The sequence below is a fragment of the Muntiacus reevesi genome, chromosome 4 (genome assembly GCF_963930625.1).
Source record: "Muntiacus reevesi chromosome 4, mMunRee1.1, whole genome shotgun sequence".
In the NCBI taxonomy this organism is placed as follows: Eukaryota; Metazoa; Chordata; class Mammalia; order Artiodactyla; family Cervidae; genus Muntiacus; species Muntiacus reevesi.
The window spans coordinates 2,624,439-2,640,574 of NC_089252.1; the positions used below are offsets into that span (position 1 = coordinate 2,624,439).

Sequence of the window (16,136 nt, forward strand, 5' to 3'; positions counted from 1 at the left end):
AGCATCTCCGCCAGCGTCTCTCCCCACGCCTCCTACTTTTCCACCATCAGGAGGTCGAGAATCCGGGGGGAAGGGCCATCTGACTGTGCAGGTGACTGATGTCCAAAGGACAGTCTTCCTTCGGACCAAGAGGATGACACTGACCACAAGTCAACAGATGCTCAGGCTGCAGACCACAGGGCGCCCCCTCCCACTGTGGCGCCTCTCTCCAGCCGAGCACCTGTCTGTAGGCTGGGTGCACGAGGACCCCCGGGAGTTCTCAAGGGGTCAGTCTTGCGGCGGCCCTGAACCCCAAGCAGCAGAGTCAGCCGGGGCAGCAGAGTCGGCCGGGCGGCCGCGCTCGGGCCCTCGCCGCCCGCGGAAAGGGGCGTGGAGCAGATGCTATCGCAGGTCCCTCCCCGCGCTCGGGCGGGGTGGTTCGAGGCTCAGCCGCGAGCGGAGGCTCTAGAGCCGCAGTTCAGCCCGGGCCGGAGTCCGCGCCGCCCAGGGCAGCCCCGCGCGGGGCCCGCGTGCACACGGAGCCCGCGAGGCGGAGCCGCCGGGGGGTGGTCGGCGCGCGGGCGGCAGGTGGGCGGCCCGGCTCCCGTCGGCCGTGTTTACCTGGCTCGCAGGAAGCCCGGGAGGCGGGGGAGGAGCGGCGGGCGCGCCCGGCCCTCGGAGCAGCAGCCAGACTGCGCCGCCGCGCCAGCGAGGACGAGCCTGCGGCCCCGGGGACCCGCGGCCCCGACCCCGAAGGCGGCGCCGGCGCTCCAGGACCCCGCGCGCTTGGGGCCCGGGCGGCGGGAGGCGGCCCGGACCCCGCGGCGCCCTCGGCCTTGGAGAGAGGATCGCCGCGCGGTGGGTGACCTCGCCGGGGGGGCGGGGGGCGGGGTGGCTTTGTCTGCGCCCTCGGAGCGGGTACGCGGGGACGGGGCGCGGGGCTCCCTCGGGGCGGCCGCGCAGGTGGCGGCAGGTGGCACCCCGGCGGCCACTGTGCGAGGGGTGGACGCGGGTGTAGACGCCGATCCGGAGCGGCGGGGCTGTCCCCGACGGGTGTCCAGGTGTGGGCAACCTGGGCCGGGGCCGGGGTCGCGGGCAGAGCGTGGGAGGCGCTCGGGGTGGAGTTTTGGGTGGGAGGTGGCAAAGGTCAAGGAAGCCACACTGGGCGGTGCGGGACCGCTGCGGGGACGAGTTTTAGGGCAGGCCGGGATCTCCGCCGCTTAACGTGCTCCGTAAGGATAAGTCTGGAGCTTACCGCCGACTCCTGCCTGCCCCCTCCCCCAGTCCGGGCGAAAACCAGTTTCCCTTTGATTGCCGAGGGCGGCGACAGGCGACTCTCCGGGCTTCCGCCTTCCGGAGGCCGGGCCCGGCACCGCCACGCCGCCCGCGCCCACCTGCGCGCCTGGCGCCCGGGTGTGAAGCCCCTCTGGGTCTGGAGACTGGCCGAGCGTCCAGAGGGTGCCGCGTGCTCTGCACGATTCCCGGACACCCGGTGGCTCTGGCTCCTCTGGGCTGCTGGGGGCACTGTCTCTTTTCTCCCAGGGTCTCCTTTCTCCTCTCCTTTAGGAAGGCAGAGGGGAGTTTGGAGAAGCCTTAGAGATTCTCTGGGGATCTCAGGAGGTCTCTGGCAGGAAACAAGCGCCTTTGGGTTACTGGTTCTCCCTTTTCCAGTCGCAACAGGGTGAGAATCTACACCGTGAGTTCAGTTAACCTCTGCGGCCAGGGCTGGAGTGTGTCTGGGGAGACGCAGACCCGGTTCAGGGGCGCTGGTTGTTCTAACAGGGACTCCACACCTGGCCTGGAGAGATTCTCAGAGGAAGGGCGCTTTAGGGTGTGTCCGATTTAAGACCTGTGGCTTTTGGACAAGACCCCCAGCTCAGGGAACGGTTTACAGAGTGTGGCCCAGGAGTCTGGGACACCCCGAGTCAGGCTCAGTCCTGCCCCCTGCTCCCTGGCGGAGCCGCTGCAGAGTGCTGGGGGCCTTCGTGGTCCTGGGGAGCTGAGTGGGGTGCAGACCCAGCCGGAGCCAGGGCTGAGCAGCCCTTCAGGAAGGGATGGTCAGCACAGGGACGCAGCCTCACAGCTGTTTTTCTCCCAGTTCAGGGGAGTGGCCATCAGTCCTCCCATCTTTTTTTTTCCCAAATAGGATAAACCAAAACCTGAAAGGAGGGAATCCAGTTAAATATTTTGTAAAATGGTGGCTAATAGTAGCTCTAATGGTTTAACTGTTCTGAAATGACTACCTTTACTAACTCAGGGTTAAACAAAAGCTATTTGGTTCAAATTCACTTTAAAAACTTTCCAAAGTATCCCATTTCTGCCCAAAGACAGGAACACTTTGAGTCACTTGTGCTGTGATTTGGTGTTGAATCTCTCTGGCCCGGTTTGGGTCAGGAATGGCTCTGGCCACATGCCCCGAGGAAAAGCATCTGTGAACTTGGAAAAGGGCAGAGACCAAGCTTTCTGGTGATTTTTCTTTTTCCTCCTGAATTCTTAAACGTTAATGGGAGGTTATGTTGTTTGACTTTTAGTTTCTCTCTCGAGTCTTTAAAAATCTGATACTGGATCAGCAGCTGTCCTGGGCCTTTTCTCCCCAGGTATCCAGGTAGCGTTTCTGACCACTTCCCAGTGGCCAGGCTGCCTTCTGGGAGCCACATATCATTGCATTAACAGCTGTGATACCCTGCGATGCCCTCATTTGATGTAACTACCCTACTAGAACCCTCATTTTCGTTGAGTAGGAAACCAAGGCACAGAGACACCCAGGGGCGCCCAGGACTCAACTCCGGAAATCTGCCACCAGCCCCTGTTGCTGCCCTGCAGGGCGAAGAGGGCGCCGTGCAACACCCACCGAGCTGCCTTCCTCTTCTCTGTCTTTAAAGTTCCACCACTGAAGAGTGGCTACACCCAGCAAAGCGTGCTTCCTCTTCAGGATGGTGGGACTGGACGGCTGCTGTCACATCTGTTAGTCACCTTCTCCCTAACTTCCTCAGTAAAGTTGTCAATAAAGAGGGAAAGACAGTTCTCTAATGCCACAGCACGGCTTTTAGTAAGTCGTCCCTAAGCAGTGAATCACTTCACTGGTCCTTTAGAGCCACCCAAGGAAGCTTAAGTCAGCCTGAGCTTGGGGCCCCAGCAGGTGGGTTAATCAACAGTAAGTGTACAGTAATTTAACCAACAGTAATTGTAATGATGCTGAAGCGCCAGTATTTTGGTCACCTGATGAGAAGAAATGACTCATTGGAAAAGACCCTGATGCTGGGAAAGACTGAGGGTAGGAGGAGAAGGGGACAATAGAGGATGAGATGGCTGGATGGAATCATTGACTTAATGGACATGAGTTTGAGTAAGCTCCAGGAGATGGTGAAGGACAGGGAAGCCTGGCATGCTGCAGTCCGAGGGGTCGCAGAGTCAGACACGACTGAGCGACTGAGCAACAGCCACAGCTATACACAGGGAGACCCTGCTGCTCTCACGCCACGGATGCGCAGTCCCTAAACGCGTGGCCCTAGGCTTCAGCCCCAGAAACGGAACCAGCAGAGACACACACGCGTGACTTAACGTGAGGAACTGGGGCCAGAGGCCTGCAGGCCGCAGGCTGGCACTCTCGGGTGTGAGCTGAGGCCGCCCTTGGAGAAAGAGCCGCCCTCACCTCACACCCAGGCATGGATAACCAGCAGTGCATATTAGGAAGCTTTCAGCAGTGTCTGAGAGTCAATAACTGTTAAAAATTCATAAATATGGATCGGAACTCTGAGCATCACTAGTGAGAGGCTCTATTATAATAATAATAAAAAAGATGAATGCCTGGAGAGTGAGGATAGACAGACTCTGGTGAAGTATCTGGAATGTACCAAACATTCTAAGACTCAGCAACGTAAAACAAACCACCCAAGAGGAGAAGTAACTGAGCAGACTGGCCCAGAAGAGAAAGCCCAGGGGGGCTAGGAAAATGGGAAGGGATGTTTAACCCGCCAGTTCTCAGAAGCAGAAATCACATCAATGGGATAACTTCATAACCATCTGTGAAGATCTAACCATCTATGCCAAGTATTGAAGAAGATAAGGAGAACTGAGAACTCACATGATTGTGAGTAGGAGTATAAATAAAAACAGACACTTTAGACAAGAACCCAGAAAAGCTGAAGACAGGTGTTCCCTGTGACCCGGTGATCATAGTTCTGAGTGCACCCTCTAGGGAGAACCTGGGCTCAGTGCACAGGGCACACACAAAGGTTACACCCAGAAGCAATTTTTTAAAATATATATATATGTATTTTTTTATTTGGCTGTGCTGAGTCTTAGTTGCAGCCGGCAGGACTTTTAGCTGTGGCATGTGGGGTCTAGTTTCTCAATCAGGGATGGAACCCAGGCCCCCTGCATTGAGAATGCAGAGTCTCAGCCACTGGACTGCCAGCAAAGTTCCCTGGAAGCTTTTAAAAACCTTGTATTTTGAAATCATTGTAGATTCACATGCAACTGTGAGAAATAATAGAGCTCCACACATGCTTCATAACATCTTGCAAAACTATAGAGGACATCATGACCAGGAAATAAACGTTGGTGCGATTGATCGGAGGGGCTGAGATGTCAGATTTCACAGGTGACGTGCTCCCATGCGCCTGTGTGTAGTTCTCTGTAATTTTATGGCACATGGATCATCGTGTGACCACCCACGCAGGTGGGACTGTTCCATCACAAGGTCTGCAGGCTGCCCGTTGTGGCCACAGCCAACTTCCCCTTCCTCCACCCTACGCCCTTCGCAGCCACTGCTCTGTTCCCCATTTTCTGTAATTCGTCATTTTGACAATGCTGTTTAGGCGGAGTCATACAATATGCCCCCTTCTTTTTGGCTGGCTTTTTTCAGTAAGTGCAGTTCTCTCGAGATCTCTCCCAAGTTGTTCAGTGTCTGGACAGCTCGTTCTTTTTTATCACTGAGTAGCATTCTGTGGAATGGATGCCCCCCACCCGCCGCTCCTCTAGTTTTTTGGTTTTAACCGTCCACCCTTCGAGGGTTTCCAGCTTGTGGCTATTTGAGGGCACCGACTATGATGTACAGGTTTTTGCGAGAACACGGTTTTCGGTTTTCGCTTCTCTGGGATAAATGCCACTGCTGAGTCATACAGCGAATGTGTGTTTCAGTTCACAAGACCCTGCACTCTTTTTTCCGAGAAAGTCTGCAGTGTTTACATCCCACCAGCCAGGTGTGCGTGGCCCTGGGTCTCCGTAGCAGCATTTGCACAGCCATGGCTTGGTGTCTGAGCTGTTCTGACAGGTGTGCGCTGACACTTCACCATGACTGCAGTCTACATCTCCATCACAGACAGCCATGACTGTCTTTTCACGAGCGTGTCTGCCATCTGCACATCCTCCCAGGGAGCAGCCCGGTCTTGCCTCTGCCTGCTTTCTGATTGGCTTGCTTGGTCTCGTTAGTTCCTTGTAGATACGCTCTGGAGACAGAGCTGGTGGTTTGCAGTTCCTGTCAGGGTAGCTTGTCTTCAGCCTAACCATGGGTGCTTTTGCAGGGAGACACTTTTTCATTTTGATGAGATCCATCTATTAATTTTTTTCTTTGCGTCTTATGCAGAATCTCAGGTTACTGAGACCCACTGAATTGAAACCTGCATTGTTTGTTTATTTAATTTTGGCTGTGATGGTTCTTTGTTGCTACAAGAGCTTCCTCTAACTGTAGTGAGCGGGGCCTATTCTCTTAGATGCAGGGTGCAGGCTTCTCACTTTGGAGGTTTCTCTTGTTGTGGAGCATGGGCTCCAAAGCACAGACTCAGTAGCTGTGTTACACAACTTAGTGTAAGCCTAAGTTACACAACAGGCTTATTTGCTCTGCAATATGTGGAATCTTCTTGGACCAGGTATCAAACCCATGTACCCTGCTTTGGCAGGCAGATTCTTAACCACTGGACCACAAGAGAAGTCCTATTTTTTTTTCTTTTATGGATTGTGATTTGGGTGAACCCTTTGCCTAGTCTGGAAGATTTTCTCCTGGCTTCTTTCTTTCCCACAAGTTTTATACTTACAGTTTACACTAAAGTCAGTTGTCCATTTCCAATTAGTTTTTATATGATAAGTGAGGTTTAGGTGGAAGGTTTTGGTTTTGGGTGGTTTTTGTTCCTACGTAGGAATGCCACCTTGCCCCAGTACTCTTTGTTGAAAAGACGATCCTTCCTCCATAGACTTGTTTTTCCATCTTCATCTTAAATTGTGTCCACATTTTTGTGTGGATCTATTTCTGGGCTCCCTGCTCGGTTCCCGTGATGGAGATGTCTGCCCTGCCACTGGGATCACACGGTCCTTCTTACCAGGGCTGAAGGGTGACCCTGACCATCAGGTAGCGTGAGCCCTCCCACTTCCTTCTTCTTTATCAGAGTCCTGTTAGCTGGGCTGGCTCCTGTACCGTTCTGCACATTTTAGAGTAAGCTTTATCGTGCCTACAGAACCCCTGCTGGAGTATTTATAGAGTGTGTGTGTGTGCGCGCCTAGGCATGTCAAACTCTTTGTGACCCCGTGGACTGTAGCCCACTCCTCTGTCCATGGCATTTCCCAGGCAAGGATACTGGAGTGGGTTGCCATTTCCTTCTCCAGGGGGTCTTCCCGACCCAGGGATCTAACCCACGTCTTCTGCATTGACAGGTGGATTCTTTACCATCTGAGCCACAGGGAAGCCCCTGCTATTTCATATGTGTGTGTGTGTATATGTATACTCTTTTATGACGTATCTAAAAACCACTGAGTGTTAACTGCTCTGTCGTGTCCGACTCTTTGCGACCCCATGAACTGTAGTTCTCCAGTCTCCTCTGTCCGTGAGATTCTCCAGGCAAGAATACTGCAGTGGGTTGCCATTCCCCTCTCCAGGGGATCTTCCCGACCCAGAGGTTGAACCTGGGTCTCCTGCATGGCAGACAGATTCTTTACCATCTGAGCCACCAGGGAAGCCCCAAAACCACTAAGAAGCCCAAATAATCTGCCCAACTAATCTGCCCTGCCACCCAGGCAGACTTACTATCTTTCTTTCTCTTTTTATAGTTTTCGATTTTCTTTTTTTGTTTTAATTGAAGTATAGTTGATTTACAATGTTATGTTCATTTCTGGTGTACTGCAGGCAATTTACTTTTATATTCTGTTCCATGTTCTTTTCCATTATAGTTTATCACAGGATATTTAATGTCATCCCTGGTGCTATACAGTAGGGCCTTGTTGTTTATCTATTTTATATACAGCAGTTAGTATCTGCTAATCCCAAGCTCCTAATTTATTTCCCCACTCCCTTCCCCCTTGGGAACCATGAGTTTGTTTTCTGTGTCTGTGAGTCTGTTTCTAGACAGACTTATTTTCTGTAAGGACACAGGAAAACGAAGTGATGGTGTCCAGACAGGCTCCGTCAGCATCCTGGGGTCAGACCCTCCCCCCGGAGGTGGGGGCCCTCCCCCTGCCACGCCGATAGGGAGCCAGGTGTAGTCTGTGGCTCATTGCTGTCCCTCAGCGATGCTCTGAATGAGTGGCGTCCTCCTCTCATTACAGGCGAGGAGATGCGAATTCTCGGGGGTCAGCAGACCCGGGAGGTCCTGTGAAGCCCAGGGCATCCTCTGCTCTGTCCAGCGTCCATGTGATGGCCAGCGATGCCACGCTGTGCTCCTGAGGGCTCGGGAGCACATTTCCAAACCCAGGCGTCCCTACACCCGCATCTGACCACGTGTACCCGAGTCACTGTCCCCAGGGTGGGAGGGATGGTGGGCCACCTCCTGGCCCCCGCCGGCCCCAGGCCCCGTCCCCACGCTGCTCGCGAGTGTCAGAGACCATCCAGAAACCAGAGGCTGCTGTTTTTAAAGGGGTCACTTTTGAAGGAAAGAGTCGGTATGAAGACATGCAAGAGCAGCGTCTCTCTCAGCGGTGACATGACGGCCCACCTCAGAACTGCTGCCGGCTTTGAAAAGGGGTCAGTGGCTGAGAGCTGGTGACGAGGGGGCACCGCCCTCCGGGGTGCGAGGCAGCTTCTCCGAGGCCCGAAGCCACAGCCTTTCACAGGAAACGAGCTTCTGCTCGGAGCCCCGACCGTTGTTCTTGGGGAGTGACGCTTCTCCACGGGTCTGTGAATTTCAAGACCTGGGAGGCAGGAGCCGTTCGGCGTGTTTTAGTGAACACACTGGATTTTCGCGTTGTGCTGATTCTAATTACGTGGTAACTAGGCTTGGATTTGGTTTATGCCTCCGAGGTGTTAAAAGTCTAGAAAACAGTGAGTGGTGGTGATGCTTCTGAAAGTTGAGTTGGCCTGGTGGCTCATTGCATCAGGTTTTGCTTTTATTGGTCCGCGACATTCTTTTCTGACTGCCCCGCGGACAACTCTGAGGGACACCCTGGGATGCCAGGTCCCACCCCGGGACCCACAGATGACGGCTGAGCGCTGAGGTCCCAGCTGCCGGGAGCCCCTCGGCCAGCGGCCCCCCAGCTGGAATGAGACTTCCTGTGTGTGGCGATCGAAAAAGCAGGCAGAGATGCTAGGTTACATGCCCCGCTGTCATGGTGTTTTCTGAAATGTTTATTTCAGAGCATGACTCCTGCAGTCAACTTCCCCTTGTTTCATGGGACGAGGGGGTTGGGAGGTGGAAGCTGGCAAGGGTTTGACTTTTGTCAGAGAGTGAGAAGCCTGGTGGCCCCATCCTCGAGGTTTTCAGTCAAGAGAGGGCGCCCACTGACCCCCTCGCCACTAATAACTGCGCCCGCAAGTGTGGACCCCGCCTTTGGGGTATGTCAGCAGCAGAGGGTCTCCCCCAGACACATCCGGCACCCTCTGCTGCAGCTTGCGGCCCCGCCGGGCAGGGGCAGAGAGCCAGGGGCAGAGACAGCTCCTCCAGCAAAGATGCCAGAGCCCCAGCCTCCCCAGAGACAGAGGGCCTCCCCCCCGGATCCCGCGGAGACAGCGGGCGGGGGCCGGGATTGGCTGGGAACAGGATGCGGGTGCCCTAGCAGAGCCTGCAGTGGCCGGAGCCGGACCCCGAGTCTCCTCGGGGGCTGTGGATGAGGATGACGCCAACAACCACCCCCGCCTGGCAGCCACTTGCCTGCATGTCGGCCAGAGTGCTCATTAAGTGCAGAGTCCTAGGCCCCAGGGTCTGGACACCACTTCGAGTCTTGGGGTCTCGGCCTAGAAATGTGCATTTCTAGTGGTCACGATGACCACTGCTCAGTGAGAGGCAGAGACGGGTGAGGAGGGCCCCAGGTGTGTCTCGGCGACACAGGTTCACCTGAGCACACCTGCACGAGCTCCCGCTCACCCACTTTAGCACGATCGAGAAATTCTACTTCCTGGTAAATGACTTTCTGTTCAGAGAATGATTCATGGAAAATCACATCCTCTACTGGTGATGTGTTCTCGTGCGTATCGTTTATTTTTGATACTCTCTCCATTTAGGGGGTGGCATTCTGTTTCGTGCCTCTGAGCGCTGGCGTATCTAACAAGGAATATTTATGGATATTCATCCTCTCCATCCGGTTTCTTGGAGAGTTGGAACCTAACATTTTTGCTAAACTTGCTCTGAGACAAAAGCTCCAGAGCTGCGTTGCAGGCGCCCAGACGGGGCAGCTGCACAGTTGTTTAAATTCCCTGATTCTCCAGGACACTCAGAGGCCACACCGTACCCTTCCAGAGACCCTGCATGAAAGAGACGCAGCTCTGGCCCTGAAGACTATATCGTAGTGTATGTCATCAGGGAGCTTGGGGTCCTAAGACAGGTTTCCCAAGGCATTGCGTTTGCTGAGCACTTCGCAAGATGAGCAAACAAAACCTGTACAGGATTCCTGACTGGGGGGGAGGGGGGGCGGGGGGGACTGTGCCAGCAGAGGGCGGGGACTCAACGGCCACTTCTGACCCTCCCAGCAGCCGTGCGCCCTCTGCCTGCAGCCTGGCTGGGGGTGAGTTAGGGTGAGGACTGGGGTGAGGATCTGCATCTTCTCCAGGGCTCTTTCCAGGATGCCCACTTGCCCTGCCGGGCTGTTCGCAGCAGCAGCTCCGTCCCCTGGTTCTGATCACGTTTAGTTTATAAGGGGCTCAGCGCTCCATCCCGCACTTACTTTCTGGGAAATTTAGAAGTTTTCCTCGTCTCCCGTCATCCGCGTGGAGGTCAGGGTGGTGTCTGCTGCATCCCCGATGGCCAGTTTCACTAACCCTGATCATCGTCATCCAGCTAACACACAGCAGAGTCTGAATTCTGCACAAGTCACCTCCGATTCTTTGGCCACCTGATGCAAAGAGCCAACTCACTGGAAAAGACCCTGATGCTGGGAAAGATTGAGGGAGAAGGGGACAACAGAGGATGAGATGGTTGAATGGCATCACTGACTCAATGGACATGAGCCTGAGCAAACTCCTGGAGATAGCGAAGGGCAGGGAGGCCCTGGTGTGCTGCAGTCCTTGGGGTCGCAGGGAGTCAGACACAATTTAACAACTGAACAACAGCAACCACCACCACTGTCCAAGTCTATTCTTTACCAGTCAGGACATGGGACATGGAAAAAAACCGCATCAAACTGGAACTTAGACACAAATGATTCTCTGAGTGTGGTGGGGGTCAGGGTGTGCTTCGGTTGTTTTTATTCTGGTCCTTTTGGATGTCTGAAAACGAAATAACCCTGGACTGATGAGCTGAGACCAGGGGTTTACGAGGTGGGCTCCCATCCGGCGCCGTCTTCCTCCTGGAAACAGGATAAATTATATTTCAGACTCGAGCCCAAAGTATCACTGGTTTTGAAGGATCATTTATACGGCTGTATGGAAGATGCTGTCTGTTTTAAAAGGCAGATGATGATTACTTTATTCTGTCATTATCTATGTATGTCAAGACTCATTTTTGAAGAGAGAAGGATTTGAACCAGGTGTTAAAAGCTGGCCTTGTTCATTTCAGACAGTGTTTGGAAATTGGAATGTGAAGAGGAAAAGGGCATAGCGGTGCTGACTTGGCTGACGGCCTTTCTGAAAGGGCAGTGAAGTGTCGTGTTTAAAGCCACATTAAATAACAGTCCTAACAGTAAAATATGTGTATTTATATGGAAATTTTTACATAGGATTAGCAACACCAAAATAAAGTGTGTGATGGGAACTTAAAGCAGAGTTTAACGTGAAGGTAGATGAAAACCCGTAAAAATATTTATACTCTTTTTTAATAAAACCTCATTCGTTCATGAAGACAGGAAAGGCCCCAGCTGTCATTTTTGTGGGCTCATGTGGCACAATCACCTCAGAGCCTGGAATCTCTGAGGCTTAATTTTATTGCTTCCACAACATACGGGCTTCCCAGGTAACTCAGTGGTAGAGAATCTGCCTGCCAATGCAGGAGACACAGGAGATGCAGGTTCTGTCCCTGAGTCAGGAAGATCCCCTGGAGGAGGGCATGGATACCCACCTCAGTATTCTTGCCTGGAGAATCCCATGGACAGGAGCCTGGAGGGCTACAGTCTATGGGGTCGCGAAGAGTTGCACATGACTTATCATACATGTGGGCTTCCCTAGTGGCTCAGCTGTAAAGAATCCGCCTGCAACGCTGAAAACCTGGGTTCGGTCCCTGGGTTGGGAAGAGCCCCTGGAGAAGGGAAAGGCTGCCCACTCCAGTATTCTGGCCTGGAGAATTCCATGGACTGTATAGTCCATGGGGTTGCAAAGAGTCAGACACGACTGAGCAACTTTCACTTCACTAGCTTACATATACACACTCACACAGACAACATGCGTTGAAGAAGAATTTGACAAATGTACCCTGAACTCAATGCAGCATTTGTTTCTGGCTTTTTCTGCCTGAAGCTTCCCTCGGTGACGTGAGGTCTGTGATCTGTCAGAGCTCTGCAGGGTGACGGTCCCAAACGCCACTGTTTCTCAGGTTAGCCTGCCCATTGTGGAGTTTTCTGCAGGCAGCTCATGTGGGTTTCATGAATAATTACAGATGTTCCGGGGTGCGTGATGCAGAGCCTGGGAGGCAGGTGTAAAAACCCAGCGAGGAAGGAGACAGGGGTGTCATTCATCCCTCACAGCAGGTGTACCCGGACCCAAATGGGTGACACGGGCCACCAGGCTGAGGTCTCTGTACTGCATAGGCCTGGCTGCCTGTTGAGACCCCATCTGTGTAGCCTGTCTGCACAACTGACCAGCTGGTATCCAGGTAACCAGGCTGGAAACCAGGTAACCGAAAGGCCAGGCACTGCACCAGATGCAGTATGGACTGCCCTGGGTTCAGCAGTTTCTATTCCAGCCCTCAGTAGCTGCTCCCATTAGAGTGTGGTTCATAGTTAGCCCTTTGGAAAGGTGACTGGCGGCCAGGAGACCCTCAGGTGACAGAGCTTGTCCTGTCTCGTTTGGACCCAGCCCCCAGCTTCGGGAACCCAGCTGTCTGCGTGTCTGACATGGTGCAACAGCTTCACTCAAACCTTGTCTGGAAAGGCTCGGTTTTCAAAGCTCCTGGGGTTACCGGGCAGACATGGGGTGCCATCCCTGCGGAAGTCAGTGCAGCCCCCACCCCATCCCGCCCCCTCGCTTCCCCAGAAGGACAGCAGAGCAGTGACCTGTTCAGGGCCGCCCGCTGCTGGTGGTGGAGGAGACTAGACTCGGGCTTCCTGCCCCGTACTCCCCACTTCAGTCACCCTCTTGAGTTCTTCAAGTGGGTCCTGAACTGTCTTTGGATGTTATCCCCTTTTGACCCTCTCTTGGCATCAAATCAGAAATCGTTTATTCACAGAAACTGTGCTTTGGGGGGAATGTGAGTGATTAAGACCTCGAGTACAGTGTCAGCGTGTCACAGTTGATCGGATAAACACAGTATTGTAAATGCTCTCTGCCAAGATGTTTTCAGTTTGCATTTATTTCCTATAAAAGGCTTCTGAATAATCTTGATCGTGATGGAGAAATAAAACCATAAGGCCTCCACCTTGTGGTGATAAAGCATCCTTCTTAAAAGAAATGGCAACCCACTCCAGTGTTCTTGCCTGGAAAATCCCATGGACAGAGGAGCCTGGTGGGATACAGTCCATGGGGTAAAGAGTCAGACATGACCGAGCGCACGCGCGCGCGCGCGCGCACGCACACACACACACACACACACACACACACACACACACACACTGAAAGGATGCTGATCCTTTTAGGCCTTAAAGATGACACTTTAAAAAGCGTCAGACATGACCGAGCGCGCGCACACACACACACACGCACACACACACACACACACTGAAAGGATGCTGATCCTTTTAGGCCTTAAAGATGACACTTTAAAAAGCGTCAGACATGACCGAGCGCACGCGCGCGCGCGCGCACACACACACACACACACACACACACACACACACACACACTGAAAGGATGCTGATCCTTTTAGGCCTTAAAGATGACACTTTAAAAAGCGTCAGACATGACCGAGCGCGCGCACACACACACACACACACACACACACACACACACACACACACACTGAAAGGATGCTGATCCTTTTAGGCCTTAAAGATGACACTTTAAAAAGCGTCAGACATGACCGAGCGCGCGCACACACACACACACACACACACACACACACACACACACACACACACTGAAAGGATGCTGATCCTTTTAGGCCTTAAAGATGACACTTTAAAAAGCGTCAGACATGACCGAGCGCGCGCGCGCACACACACACACACACACACACACACACACACACACACACACACACTGAAAGGATGCTGATCCTTTTAGGCCTTAAAGATGACACTTTAAAAAGCGTCAGACATGACCGAGCGCACGCGCGCGCGCGCGCACACACACACACACACACACACACACACACACACACACACTGAAAGGATGCTGATCCTTTTAGGCCTTAAAGATGACACTTTAAAAAGCGTCAGACATGACCGAGCGCGCGCACACACACACACACACACACACACACACACACACACACACTGAAAGGATGCTGATCCTTTTAGGCCTTAAAGATGACACTTTAAAAAGCGTCAGACATGACCGAGCGCGCGCACACACACACACACACACACACACACACACACACACACACACTGAAAGGATGCTGATCCTTTTAGGCCTTAAAGATGACACTTTAAAAAGCGTCAGACATGACCGAGCGCGCGCGCGCACACACACACACACACACACACACACACACACACACACACACACTGAAAGGATGCTGATCCTTTTAGGCCTTAAAGATGACACTTTAAAAAGCGTCAGACATGACCGAGCGCGCGCGCACACACACACACACACACACACACACACACACACACTGAAAGGATGCTGATCCTTTTAGGCCTTAAAGATGACACTTTAAAAAGCAGGCAGAGCCGGGTCACACACACACACACGCATACACACACTGAAAGGATGCTGATCCTTTTAGGCCTTAAAGATGACACTTTAAAAAGCGTCAGACATGACCGAGCGCGCGCACACACACACACACACACACACACACACACACACACTGAAAGGATGCTGATCCTTTTAGGCCTTAAAGATGACACTTTAAAAAGCGTCAGACATGACCGAGCGCACGCGCGCGCGCGCGCGCACACACACACACACACACACACACACACACACACACACACACTGAAAGGATGCTGATCCTTTTAGGCCTTAAAGATCACACTTTAAAAAGCAGGCAGAGCCGGGTCACACACACACACACGCACACACACACTGAAAGGATGCTGATCCTTTTAGGCCTTAAAGATGACACTTTAAAAAGCAGGCAGAGCCGGGTGAGAAGCTCAGGTTCAAGCTGCAAGGTTACCAGCAGCCTCACGTCTGCCGTGTCTGTTGCTCTGTAGATACTTGTTGTTTATTCACTTACATAAGTCAGCACACTTTTTCGATAACAGAATTTTTTAAAAAGTTTGACTTGCGGGTCTCCCTGGTGGCTCAGTGATGGAGAATCCTCCTGCCAATGTGGAGACACGGGTTCCATCCCTCGACCGGGAAGATCCCGCATGCGGCAGGGCAGCGATGCCCGGCGCCACGGCTTCTGAGCTGAGCTCTAGAGGCCTGAGCACCTGGAGCCCATGCTCTGCAGCCAGAGAAGCCGCTGCTCTGAGAAGCCCGAGCTCCGCAATGAAGAGCAGGCCCCCCTTGCCGAAACTGGAGCAAGCCCACACTCAGCAACAAAGGCCCAGTGCAGCCGAAAATAAATAGTTAATTTTAAAAAAGATTCACTTGTAGGACGTACTGCTATAATGCTCCATCGTGCACTGCTGCTCTGCAGCCGGGAGTGACATCATGGGGAACGGCGGTCAAGGCTCCACCCAGGCTGCAGTTCTTGAGTTTTGAGCTGTCAGAACATACATTAAAACGTGTGAAATGAAGAAGAAGCTGCCCCTCTAACCCCCAGGCAGCTCTGATCCCTAATAAACCTGAGACTGCACACACTGAGGGTCCTTTTCCTGCAGAAATTCAGCGCCCTGCCCAAGTCACCAGGCCAGCCTTGAACCTGTGACTGTGAACTTGTGTCACGCAGACTTTCCAAACCTCGTGCGTCTCATCATCTGTGGAAGGAGGAGCGTTGGAACAGCACCCACCTCGGCCCGGACGGGAGCAGGTTGGGAGGATGCACGTCTGGAGAGGTCCCTCCCGCCCGGCGGGCAGGCAGCACCGCCATGCTGGCCACCCTCTGGGGCCTCCCGCCTCAGTCGAACCCTGTCCGTTGAGTCCTGCTCTCCCGGGACGGGTCCACCTCCCTATGCTTTGTCTGTACCTGCCTCCGGCTCACGTCCCTCACCCTCTGCAGTCCCGCACGCCCCAGTGACCATGCAGAGCCCTGACATCAGCTCTGAGCCCCGTGCCTGCAGGGCCGTGATAGGGTGATGACCACACCTGCCTTCTTTTCCCCGCTCAGCATCTGGAAGCTTGCGGGAGGAGCTCGTCTGGGAAGAAGGTGCCAGGTGGAAGACTGACCCTCTCCCTGGCACGGCCGTGGGGCTGCTGGTCTGAAGCCGGAGCGGTGAGATCGGCAGTCCCAGGATTCACTTGTCCTCTGGGTTTTCAGGAAGATGAGGACTCGGGCTGTAGGTCTCTTGACCACAGACCTCACGCCAACCTGCGGCCTGAGCAACATGTTCCTTCCCCACGCACAGTTATCAGGAGCTGTCACGTCTGACGCCAG

General features: G+C 53.6%; 1 protein-coding gene across 4 annotated transcripts in view; it reads left to right on the top strand.

Annotated features, from left to right (window-relative positions):
• Positions 1 to 437: 437 nt before the first annotated feature.
• The window catches only part of MBP (myelin basic protein), a 103,521-nt gene continuing 87,822 nt past the window's right edge, over positions 438 to 16,136 (top strand). For 2 of the 4 annotated variants that reach the window (XM_065932276.1, XM_065932277.1), the window contains exon 1: positions 438 to 837. The gene's annotated coding sequence lies outside the window, so the exon portion shown is untranslated. The remainder of the gene's footprint in view (positions 838 to 16,136) is intronic. The other 2 variants (XM_065932275.1, XM_065932274.1) reach the window with 2 other exon arrangements.